Source organism: Anopheles merus, chromosome 3R (assembly GCF_017562075.2).
Source record: "Anopheles merus strain MAF chromosome 3R, AmerM5.1, whole genome shotgun sequence".
NCBI classification, from domain to species: Eukaryota; Metazoa; Arthropoda; class Insecta; order Diptera; family Culicidae; genus Anopheles; species Anopheles merus.
The window spans coordinates 8023848-8034307 of record NC_054084.1 but is presented as its reverse complement, the minus strand read 5'-3'; the positions used below and the strand labels follow the sequence as shown (position 1 = coordinate 8034307).

Here is a 10460-nt window from a genome sequence, read left to right as displayed (position 1 = left end):
CAACGGCTATTTATGGGGTCAGGTTAGGCGCCAGCTGTGGTCCTAGGTGGCCGTTATCTCTCAAATCAAAGATGTAAGCATTCAAACAAACAGTTACAGTGATATACAAATTTTAGTGAATAGTGCTTAATAAAACAAAATTACTTAAAAGTAGATGTACATGTTTTTGATCATGTTTTAAGCACATCGTTCCCTAAAAAGAAAAGGTTAATTTTGTAAAATATGTTTTAGAAAAAGTTGAAATATAAATGTGTCCCGTTATCGGCTACCGACTGTACAAGATCGATTGTAATTTATTGTAACATGCATCCCGTGCAATTGATTATGCGCCGATCGTCCCCAGCCGCGGTCGCGGCTGCATTGCCTTATGCATATCGAAAGCCATGCATCAGGTCTGTTTGCTCCCTCTGTTTCTGGTACAAACGAACCCGAAGCACCTGAAGTACGTGATTGGTGACAGAAGGGATCGATGTAGTCGCACGGCTAGTAGTAGTCCTGCCCCACAGACCGGCCGTCCTGAATGAAGCGCGTAGCGTAGTGCAGCACAGTCACTCGCAGCAGAGATCGCCCAAACATCTGATTCAACCGAAAAGGCGCGCTGAGAGACTCGCAAACAGCAAAATAAAAACATCACCACCCGGCGGCGAGCTTTTGACTCGAGAGAGCGAGACAGAGAGAGAGAATGAGAGCGAGCGAGAACCCGCGCTCACGAAAGAGTGAGCGAGAGGTAACATCAGCATCCCCTTTACATCGGTTTTGGAGAGATTTTCCCGGAAAGCGCCCGGCAGCGCCTGGTAGTGCGCCCCACTCTTCGAATGCACACACATACACACCCCCGGAACACACTCGGTACTGCCGAAAACGCACTAAAAGCACAGGAATCTTGCGTTAATTTAGTCAGTTGGTAGCAAGCAGTGCTAACGTTCACATCGGTGCTCGGAAAAATATCGTGTCCTCGGGTTATCTCGTGCTTTGTCGTCGCGATATCGAGCCAGTCGATCAGTTGCAATTCGAACTTCGTCGAGTGATGTTGTGTTAGGCAGAAAGGTGGGCTGGAAGAAGTAGTGCGTGAGCGAAGTATTCTTACTATTGATTACTATTGAACTATTGATTGATAGTTTAGAATGAAAGGGAGATGTTTGTGAACTTAAAACTATTTTTTTTAAATAATATTTCAAAAAACAGAACTGTAAAATGTTCGTAACAGAATTTTACAACACAGTGAAGTGAACCGAACCGGGAAACCGAACACGAATACGATAATGCTTAAAAAAAGCGAATAATTTTGCATTCTTTAATGAGTTTTGCGCTATTACAGCCATACCCGTTTGTAAGTGCAGCATCTCTGAACGATGCGGCGGGGGGGGGGGCGGGGAGGAAAAACGGGGCTTTCGTCGTTAGAATAAAATGAAACCACAGACCGGTGTGGTCAGAGTTTCGGACACGAAGCAAGAAACGGGAACTACTACAAAATAGCGAAAAACCAGCAAGGGAAAAAATAAATCGTAAAACAAAAAAGGTTTGGTAAAAAGCTGTACCATCATAGCACGTGGTACGGTTGCGATGTGGCATTTGGCTTGGTTGGGCGTTTTTGGTCTAGTTGGCTGGACGCACTGCACTGTTGAATGTTTTATAGTAAGATGAGCTGACTGTTAATTATTGCGATAGTTTTTTGTTTTTTTTTTTAAGTAATTACCATTATTTAATCTTTTGTACACATTAGTGGTTTAGTGGATTTTTTAAAACTTTAATTGTTATTACCGTTCGTCATTGCGTTGTACTCAATCAACAAGCAATTAAAGTTTGGCAGGGGTCGGGGTGGATTAAAAGGCGAAAAACAAAAGCATAATTATTTACTTCACTCCTTTGACAGGTGAATAAAGAAACTTACAAAGGAAACCGAATCAACAGCGAGCAAAACAAATATTCTCGAGTGCGTTTGAAGTGGTTGGAGTGTTCGCCGCGTGCTTTAAGGGGGAGCTAAATTAAAAAGTGATTACGCGCGAGTGTAGTTTTTCCGCCTCCCCCATCACAACAACAGCAGCAACAACAAACCCCGAAAAGTAATTAATATTTTCCGCAACTATCAACGGCGAGTGCAAAAGACTTTCGTGTGTCAGTTGCAAGGCAAGTTCGTTCGTTTGGTCAAAACAGTTGGTCATACTAGTGCGTGTGAGGCTGTGGCTGGCGTACGGCGCCACGTTGATGTGCAAGCGTTCCGGCGGCTAGTTTTGTGTCATCCTTCAGCCCAACAGGTTTGTAAATGTTTGTTTGTATTGAGTGTTTTTTTTGGTTTTATTACATTATGATGAATAGTACCGTCTTGTTCGGTGGGGTTCAGGGCCAGTAGCGGGTTGGGTTGGGCCGTGTGGCAATAAAATCATGATCATACGCCGCAACGCGATCGGGATTTGCCGAAAGGTTTTTTGTTTTATTGCTTTTGTTTTCCTTTCCCTGTCTGGCGGGTGCGTTGTTTGTTTGGCCTTTTGTCATTTATTTTAACCTTTGCTTTTGGCTGCAAACGCGCATCAATTATCGTACGATACTGCTACGGATGGGGTTTCCCGGCAGTAAAAGGGATTAGAACAGCGAAATTCACCACCACCGGTGAAATGCAAAATCGGTTATATTGATGGTATGCCATCAAGCGGTAATAATGATCGATTATTATGTGTGTGGTTTTTTTTTTAATGTTCAAACTTCTCATGGCGAAAAAAAACATGAATCGTTTGCTTATTGCGCACTATACTGTTCTCAACCTGTTTGATAATCTGTATGAACTATGCGTCGTAAGTTTGCTGTTAAGGAATTATAAATGAGTATTAATTTTGCAATTTATTTTGAAAGTGGTCATTGTTCTTTGCATTCTATCACAATGTCATGCAATGTCATTCGGGGTTGCGAGATAAAAAAATATGTTTTGCTTTTGGCGCAACAGTAAATCAAGCACATTAATAATAATTATTATTATTGATCAAAACCGTCAAGCTATCAAGCCATATCAAATTTAAATTTACGATGCGTCAGAATAACAATTGCAAATATTGGCGTTTTCGAAATGACTTTCAAAGGTTAATATAAAAAAAACACATATATTGATTAATTTTCCTGCATCAACTGCAACTGCCGGCATTGCCAAAATATCGTTGCAACGGTTTCATGTCCGCAGTGATAAAGATTAAATGATTCTGAAAGTCAATTTTATTACTTCCTCAATTAGAAAAAAAAAACCTGTGTTTGAACATAGCTAGAACACATGAGCAATTTCCTTTCTAAATTTGTGTGTGCGTCTTTTTTTTAAAGAGCCATCAACTGCAGTTGCAACTTAAAGGCCGGGCTACATTGATCGTAGTCGCAAGTGTAATTTCGATTTTCACTAGCGCATCTGGCGGCGGCTGACCGAAGCATTTTGGCAAACAATTTGGAGCCGCTCCAGAAAATACCTTATTATTCCATGTTTTTTACTTTAACTTGACTGGAAAAGCTTTGTAATTGATAGACAAACATATTGTGCAAGTATTTCAGCCGTTTTCGCATAAAAAAACGATGAAAAAACTACTTAATTTTGAGATCCGGTGCGACCATTCTCTTGATGACCAAAAAAAGCTTCCACCAGCCGCCGCCAGATGTGCTAGTGAAAATAAAAATTACGCTTGCGAGTACGATCAATCTAGCCCGGCCTTAATGTAAGCAATTAAGTTCGGGTGCTATTTTTAGCGATTGCTATCGAATTTGCTTTACTACGCCATAAATTTGTTACTTTCAAATCACCTCTAAAATTGGGAGTCAAATAAAAGTGCAGCGTGCAATTGATTATTTATTAAATTTATTCACTCCCTCCCCCATTTATCAATCTTTGCTGGCAGTGTAAACAAAAAGGCCAAATAAAAATCACGCCATTTCAATTGAAATCGCGGTGTGTTGGTAGTGCATAACGAAAACACCTTTCCAACGACAATAACCTTAAGGCCGGGCTACATTGATCGTACTCCGTAGAATAATTTTAATTTTCACTAGCGCATCTGGTGGCGGCTGGTGTAAGCTGATTTTAGTCATCAAGGGAACGGTCGCACCGGATCTCAAAATTAAGTAGTTTTTTCATCGTTTTTTTATGCGAAAATGGCTGAAATACTTGCACAATATGTTTATCTATCAATTACAAAGCTTTTCCAGTCCAGTTAAAGTAAAAAACATGGAAAAATAACATATTTTCTGGAGCGGCTCCAAATTGTTTGGCAAAATGCTTCGGTCAGCCGCCGCCAGATGCGCTAGTGAAAATCGAAATTACACCAGAGAGTACGATCAATGTAGCCCGGCCTTTACAGTAGGCTTTACCTGTGCAACCGTACGTCATACCTTTGGGTTATTTTTGGGTTATTTTTTTTCTACTACTTCACTCCTCATTGCAATCTTTCGGCACATATTTCACGTCCAATTGGTTTTCCCACGCAAAGTTTCTGCCTATCTCTCTCTCACCCGAGGCTTGTTGTGGTGTTGTGTGGTCGTTCGTTGTGTATCGTCTGCTATCGCACCTTATTACTACGGGGTTTGGGGAAAATCATCCGTCTGGAAAAACAAACCATCCGCCGTATCGCTGTCGATCAATGCGTTGGCCGTGCTTGGGCGTCTGTTGCTGTGTGTGTGTGTGTGGTTGCTGGTGAAAAGTTAAATATTCTCTAGAAAAGCCACAGTGACGGGGAGCTGAAACCTTGTGCTTATTATGCTACTCCCAGCACCTGAATATTGATGCCAAGGGGCACCGGGATCAGTGTGTCCTTTTTTTTCGGGAGTTGTCTTCATTTCAATGCCAGATGCTAGAATATTATGTTTGGAGATTCCAAATGTCTAAAAGTCGATTTAGTGGTGCAAGTTGATTCATCAAAGATCGGTTTTATATTTTAAAATATTTTGCAATATAATGGTTTTATTCGATTCCTTACTCCGTAAACCATATCAAGTGTGCTTCTTTGACTTTTCCTTACAAATGTACACCCAACTTCACGATAAATTGAAAATCAATTTGATTAAATTCGTATTTGTCTTGCAACCAATCGAGCCACTTCTTTTCAGCTCTTCGGTCTTTATTTATTCTAAAGAAAAGCACATTGAAAAGACCATCCACTGTCCGCCTTAGTTTTTGCCACCGTTTTGTACATATAACCGCTCTCACACTCCAAGGTTGTAACACTAAAAAATCACGTTCAAAGTTGTCAAAAAAAAAACAATCATCTTAAATGCTAAGAATTTGTGTCTTTGCGCATCTTCGAAAGTATGCTCACAAAAAAAGCGCAAACGATTATTTCGTGATTGAACTCCGTTCGTCACCTGCAAAGCAGAAAAGGCAGGGAAAAGAATTACTTGTAAAAGTCCGCGAAACATTCATAACGGCACGAACTATTGATGAAAGTGAACGGCAAGCATTTTGGAGCAGGAGCTTCGAAAAATGTTTGGGAAAATCATAAACGTAATGAATTCACGAAATGTTTTCCCCCCTTTCCGCACGTTTCCACAAAACCGTTGAACGGGAACGGGAGTTTTCTGCCAAAACGAAAAACTACATCGATTGGGAATAAGGAAAAGCGTCACTAGAGGCTCGTTTGTAAGCGGGGAAAAGTTTCCGCCCAGGTGTACGACGTGAGAAACTGGGCGAAAAAGTAAGCAGCTAGTGTGTTTACGTTCGATGTTCAGCAGTCACTGTTGATCTTTGGCTGTTTGTTGCGGAACGGAGTGCAAAAGTAGCAATTGAATTTTGGTATTTGGTGCTTTGGTAAAGGAAAAGTCACAGAACCGGGTTTGCTGATTCTGTGTGGCTTCAAAACTTCAAACTACCGTAAATTGGGAAGTCAAATAGAGAAAAGTCTAAAGGAAGGGAATGTTTCGTTGGGATCATAAAAAAGAGAAGATCAATATAGGTTGAAATAAACAAACAGGAGTTAGGAAAAGACGTAAACCGTAGATTATAGTACAGAATCGTAATAAACTCCTGTCAATATATTTATTTGCTTCTGTATTAACTTAGGGTTTCTTTTTTGAAACCCCTTTAAAAGCTTAATTTTTCACTTTTATCAACCGTTATCCAAAAACAACGTGCAAAACCAGTCTGCTTAAACCAATTAATCAAACTTGATACGCAAAACGGCATAACTCTTGATAGCGTTCTGCGTTGAGCGATGGCTTGAAACCCATGAAACCTTTAATTGATAAACTTACCCGAAAGCATCGCTGCAAAGGCACGCAACCGTGCATCATTTTCAATCAGAGTCGAACATCATTTTGCCCATAATTTTGCACTCGTAAAATGGGGTTGCCTCCCTTTGTTTTGTTCCTTTTTTTGCTGGCCAACAGCGACGCTCGACGCTCGAAAGATTCCGTCAAACTCGACGCTAAGTAAATGCAAAATATACACAGTTGAGAAATTTCGTCCCCCTTTTCCTGCGAAGTGGAAACTTTGTGCCGGAATGGTGAGACAGTCGAAAGGTGGTGAAGGGCCGGCAAAAAACGGCCCGTCCAACGGCCAAAGGTTAATCAAACATCGGCAGACTGGAAAGGGAGCAAGAGGAAAAAAGGGTTTATTAGTATCGAGTGTGGTAAGGAGCGGTTGAAGACTGGTCAGTAGGCATAAGGAATTGAAGGAAGGCTGGAGGATGGGAACGGGACTTTTCTCAAAAGAGCACTGAGCCGATTTTCTTTCCCACGCTGCCGGTATCCTTCCAGCAACCCTTAGCAGCTTGCCAATGATCTCTTTCTTCCTTTGAGTGGGCTCATTAAATTTATTGCAAATAATGATGCTGAATCACTTCGCACACCGGCGGCATGCCAACCTTTTCGGTGCCATCCGGAAAACAATTTGCCAATGTCCGTTGGTCAGTAAATACAGCTTGAAAACTTGAAACCCACACTCACCCCAAAACCTTTTTGCTGGTGAGCGAACGGAAAAAGATTCCCCGTAGTAATTCAGTTACTTACGGAGCTTCTTTGGGCGTAAGGCTGTGATGTCCCTTCTTGAGGATGGAATTTTTGGGTGGTGGGTTGGAGTTTGTTGTGCTCGTGGTTGGGGGTTGCAGGAATGTGCACGTGATGCCAAAGAAATTCCTTAACGTTACCAGCAAGAAAGCACGAAAAGAATGGCACGGTGAGCAATCTGCCAGTTTTCTTAATTTACGGTGGTGGTATGGGATGCACGCCCTGACTGCGCTAGCGTGGATAATGGACAATGGTCGAAAATTAAAGTTTTTCTCATTTTCATAATCCCGAGGCATAAATTTAAATTTTTCGGGAACATTTATACGTCCAGTTAACGTGAAACATGTTTATTAGCTAAAGTTTTTCACACAATTGTAGCTTCATTTCGGCAGGTAGAGGTTGGGTTTGTGTCCTGGCTATAAAACGCCTAAAGGTCTGCAATCAATTTTAACCACACAAATATAACCTAATTCATGTGTACCATTGCAAATCACATTATTATCTCATTTTAATGTGATTGTTTGTATGTTTGTATGTATAGAAGTTAGCTATACATACATTCTTGTAAATTCTTACATATTTGATCATTACATTGGAAAAGCACGCAGATTCGAAATATCTTGCTCAAAAAGGATGACGCAGGACAATCCGAAACCCCAACAACAATCCGGTTATTCCGAAAAGGACTAATCGCACTTGTTTGCATGCTTCTGTGCGTTGCCATCATCTGCGTTCACGATTATTTTCGTTTGGTTGGCTAAGGATCACTTTCTTTCTTGCACACACAATAACAGAAAACGCCATTTCTTCTGTGCAAAACTCAACCGGCAGCGTGGGACAAATAATTGGATTTATCATCAGATTTGTAACGATTGATCTTTTTTCCTTTTCTCTTTCTCCGTTCCGTTTGAGTGACAACATCCCTCCAGTTAAATGTGACATGTTGCTTTTGCATGTTTCCTTTTTTCTCTCTCTCAACCTCATGGGAATGCGTCTGCCATTGTGGCAAGGGTTCCAGAGAAATGGTTGTAAGCATGGATATTTTTGAATAGATTTGACTAGATCGCATACGATGTTTCGATTTCGTTTTGAGAAAGGTTCTGATAGAACCCCTTTTATTATTTACTTCATCATGAGAATAATCTTTAAACTGTAGCGTTTGATAGTCGAAAGTGATTCTTTAAAATCGTCTATCCTTTCCCTATCGAAACCCCTTAACTATTTAGCAGGATTTATAGCGAACATTCAAAACGAAGGACCTGGTACAAGGAGTAAAACCTCCACCCAGTAACACATGGCACAAAACGGTTATGATGACCATCATATCATCAAATCAAAATAAATCATTCTAAGCTATGACAAAATAACATTAACCGGAGCCCTTTCTTCGCTGTGGTTTTGACCAATCGCCAGCAACACATGTTGGTGGTGGGATGTAGCCTTAAAGGATGTAAATCATCCTGCCTACAATCATTTGGAACATTCCTTTCAATCACATCGACACATGCTGTGACAAGCCGATTTTTTCGGCCCCTCAATTTTCCCCTTTTAGCTGTGTCTGTGTGCACTAACGCTACCGAGCATTAGTTCTGAGTCCTACTCCCCAAAAACGAACACACCCGAAAGGGGCGATAGGGTACGGCTCATAAACCCCCCCCATAAAGATATCAGGTTGCAATCTGGTACTACCAGCGCAAAATCGCTTTGCGGGGGCACTTTATCATGATATGCCTCAGCTTCGGTCGGTAATTGGGTGAAAATTAATGTCCTTTGTTTTGTCGAGCGTTGAAGCAGTGGATGGAGTGGGAGGGTGCGGAGGTTTGCGAGCAGCACAATGCCGGAAAGTTCGAGTGGTTTCAGTGTCATGAGGTGCGTGAAATTGAAGGTGTTGTGAAGCAGCAATTGAATTTAAACTGTTGTATTAATTAATCGCCTTTCGCGTGGCAAATTGAAACACTGACTGACAATTGAAACATGATACACTTTGTGCTGTGAAAAAAAAAATACTGTTGTCAATTCCAGTAGCAAATCATGCGGGTTGACTATTTATATTCTCCATCGTTTGATTAGAGAGGCGTGGATAAACTAAGCTTGATTGATGACACTTGCCTAGTGCACGTGATAATCATCTGCACATATCCGCACACCACGAAACAAAAACTGCCTAAACTCTTCAACTCCAACAGATGCAACAGCTTTATTGGCTCGCCGCCCTAAACAGTGAAACTTTCTAGATGAAAGCTCCGGTGCCGCAACAATAATAATTAATTAATTCTGTATTAATTTTCCACCGCCTCGCATGCGGCAGCTGTTTGCATTCTCGCCGGCAAATAATAGCCCAAACCCTGCAGCACGGTTTGATAAAATTCTCATTTCCACCACACGTCACAAGCGGCGCGTTATCGTGCGTCACATTAGCGCGTGCGGGAAAGTCACAACGTTGACATTCGGGCCCGCGGGCGCGCCACCCGTCCGCGCTTATCTGGCTTTCACTTTCAACGGACTGTTTTGCTTACGGCCTAGTGCTTTGGATTAAATTCCGATTAACCCATTAACCTACACGCGGGTGTTGCGCGTTGGTGGGAAGCTTTAGCGAGAGATTAAGCATACATTAATTATTGCATTCTGGCAAGGCACTTGTTCAGCGGGGGGCGTACGAGACGCTGATCGTAATTGGAAAATGTTGAAATGAAACAAGATTAAAGCTAAAGTGGTTCGCGTTCTTATTTGGTCCTGAGTTTGCCTAGATGTATGCAATGTGCATTGCAAAACGCCTAAAATTATGTGTTGTGCTTGCAATAGTGATCTAATGACGAAAGTGTTACGTGGAATGCTTGACCTAACACGAAACAAACTAGAAACACTTTGCAGTGTCATATTGACACTTCTATCGTAGTTACGCCACACTGACTGCTGCTCCGGTTGGTGACATATTTGCAACGTATCACTGTGCTCGCCTTCAAACTTCTTTACTTCAATCCATTGACACGGCGTATCGTCGTACCTGCGTTCGACAGCATCCCACGCAAAAGTGATGCTTCTTTTTGACACCGTGCTCGTGGACATATGCCCGACAGCTAGCAAGCTCTGATCTTGGGTAGCGAGCCAGACGTAAATCCCATCGAGAACAAGGTTTTAATCTGCCCTCGCTCGGGCGCCCGTGGAGGTCATGGGTCGAAGCGTAGTGCCAGTGGCGTAATCTGCACCAGATTACGAGATATAGAAATGTATTATGCACTTACCTGACCGGCCGGTCCCCGGGCTGGCTTGGTCAATGGTCTTCCCGCACGAGTCACCGTCGCTCGCTTCATGGCTCGCGTGGAAATACGTTTCATGTGGGTTTTGTCCGTGGCGTACTCGGTGCGGTTTTCGGGAGTCAGTCAGCTTGACGAAGCATACCGTTACTACACGGTGTAACTGTGGATGGGATACATGGAAATAACTGCCCACGAGCGTCGAGCGTAACGTCAATTTCCCGTAAACGACAACAGGGTTAT

At 42.1% G+C, this 10460-nt stretch overlaps 1 protein-coding gene across 4 annotated transcripts in view; it reads left to right on the top strand.

Moving 5' to 3' along the window:
- Positions 1-910: 910 nt before the first annotated feature.
- Positions 911-10460, top strand: part of LOC121596225 (nitric oxide synthase) — an 83036-nt gene continuing 73486 nt past the window's right edge. For 2 of the 4 annotated variants that reach the window (XM_041920991.1, XM_041920988.1), the window contains exons 1-2: positions 911-1047; positions 1874-2255. The gene's annotated coding sequence lies outside the window, so the exon portion shown is untranslated. Of the gene's footprint in view, positions 1069-1873; positions 2256-10460 lie in introns of all 4 variants that reach the window. The other 2 variants (XM_041920989.1, XM_041920990.1) reach the window with 2 other exon arrangements.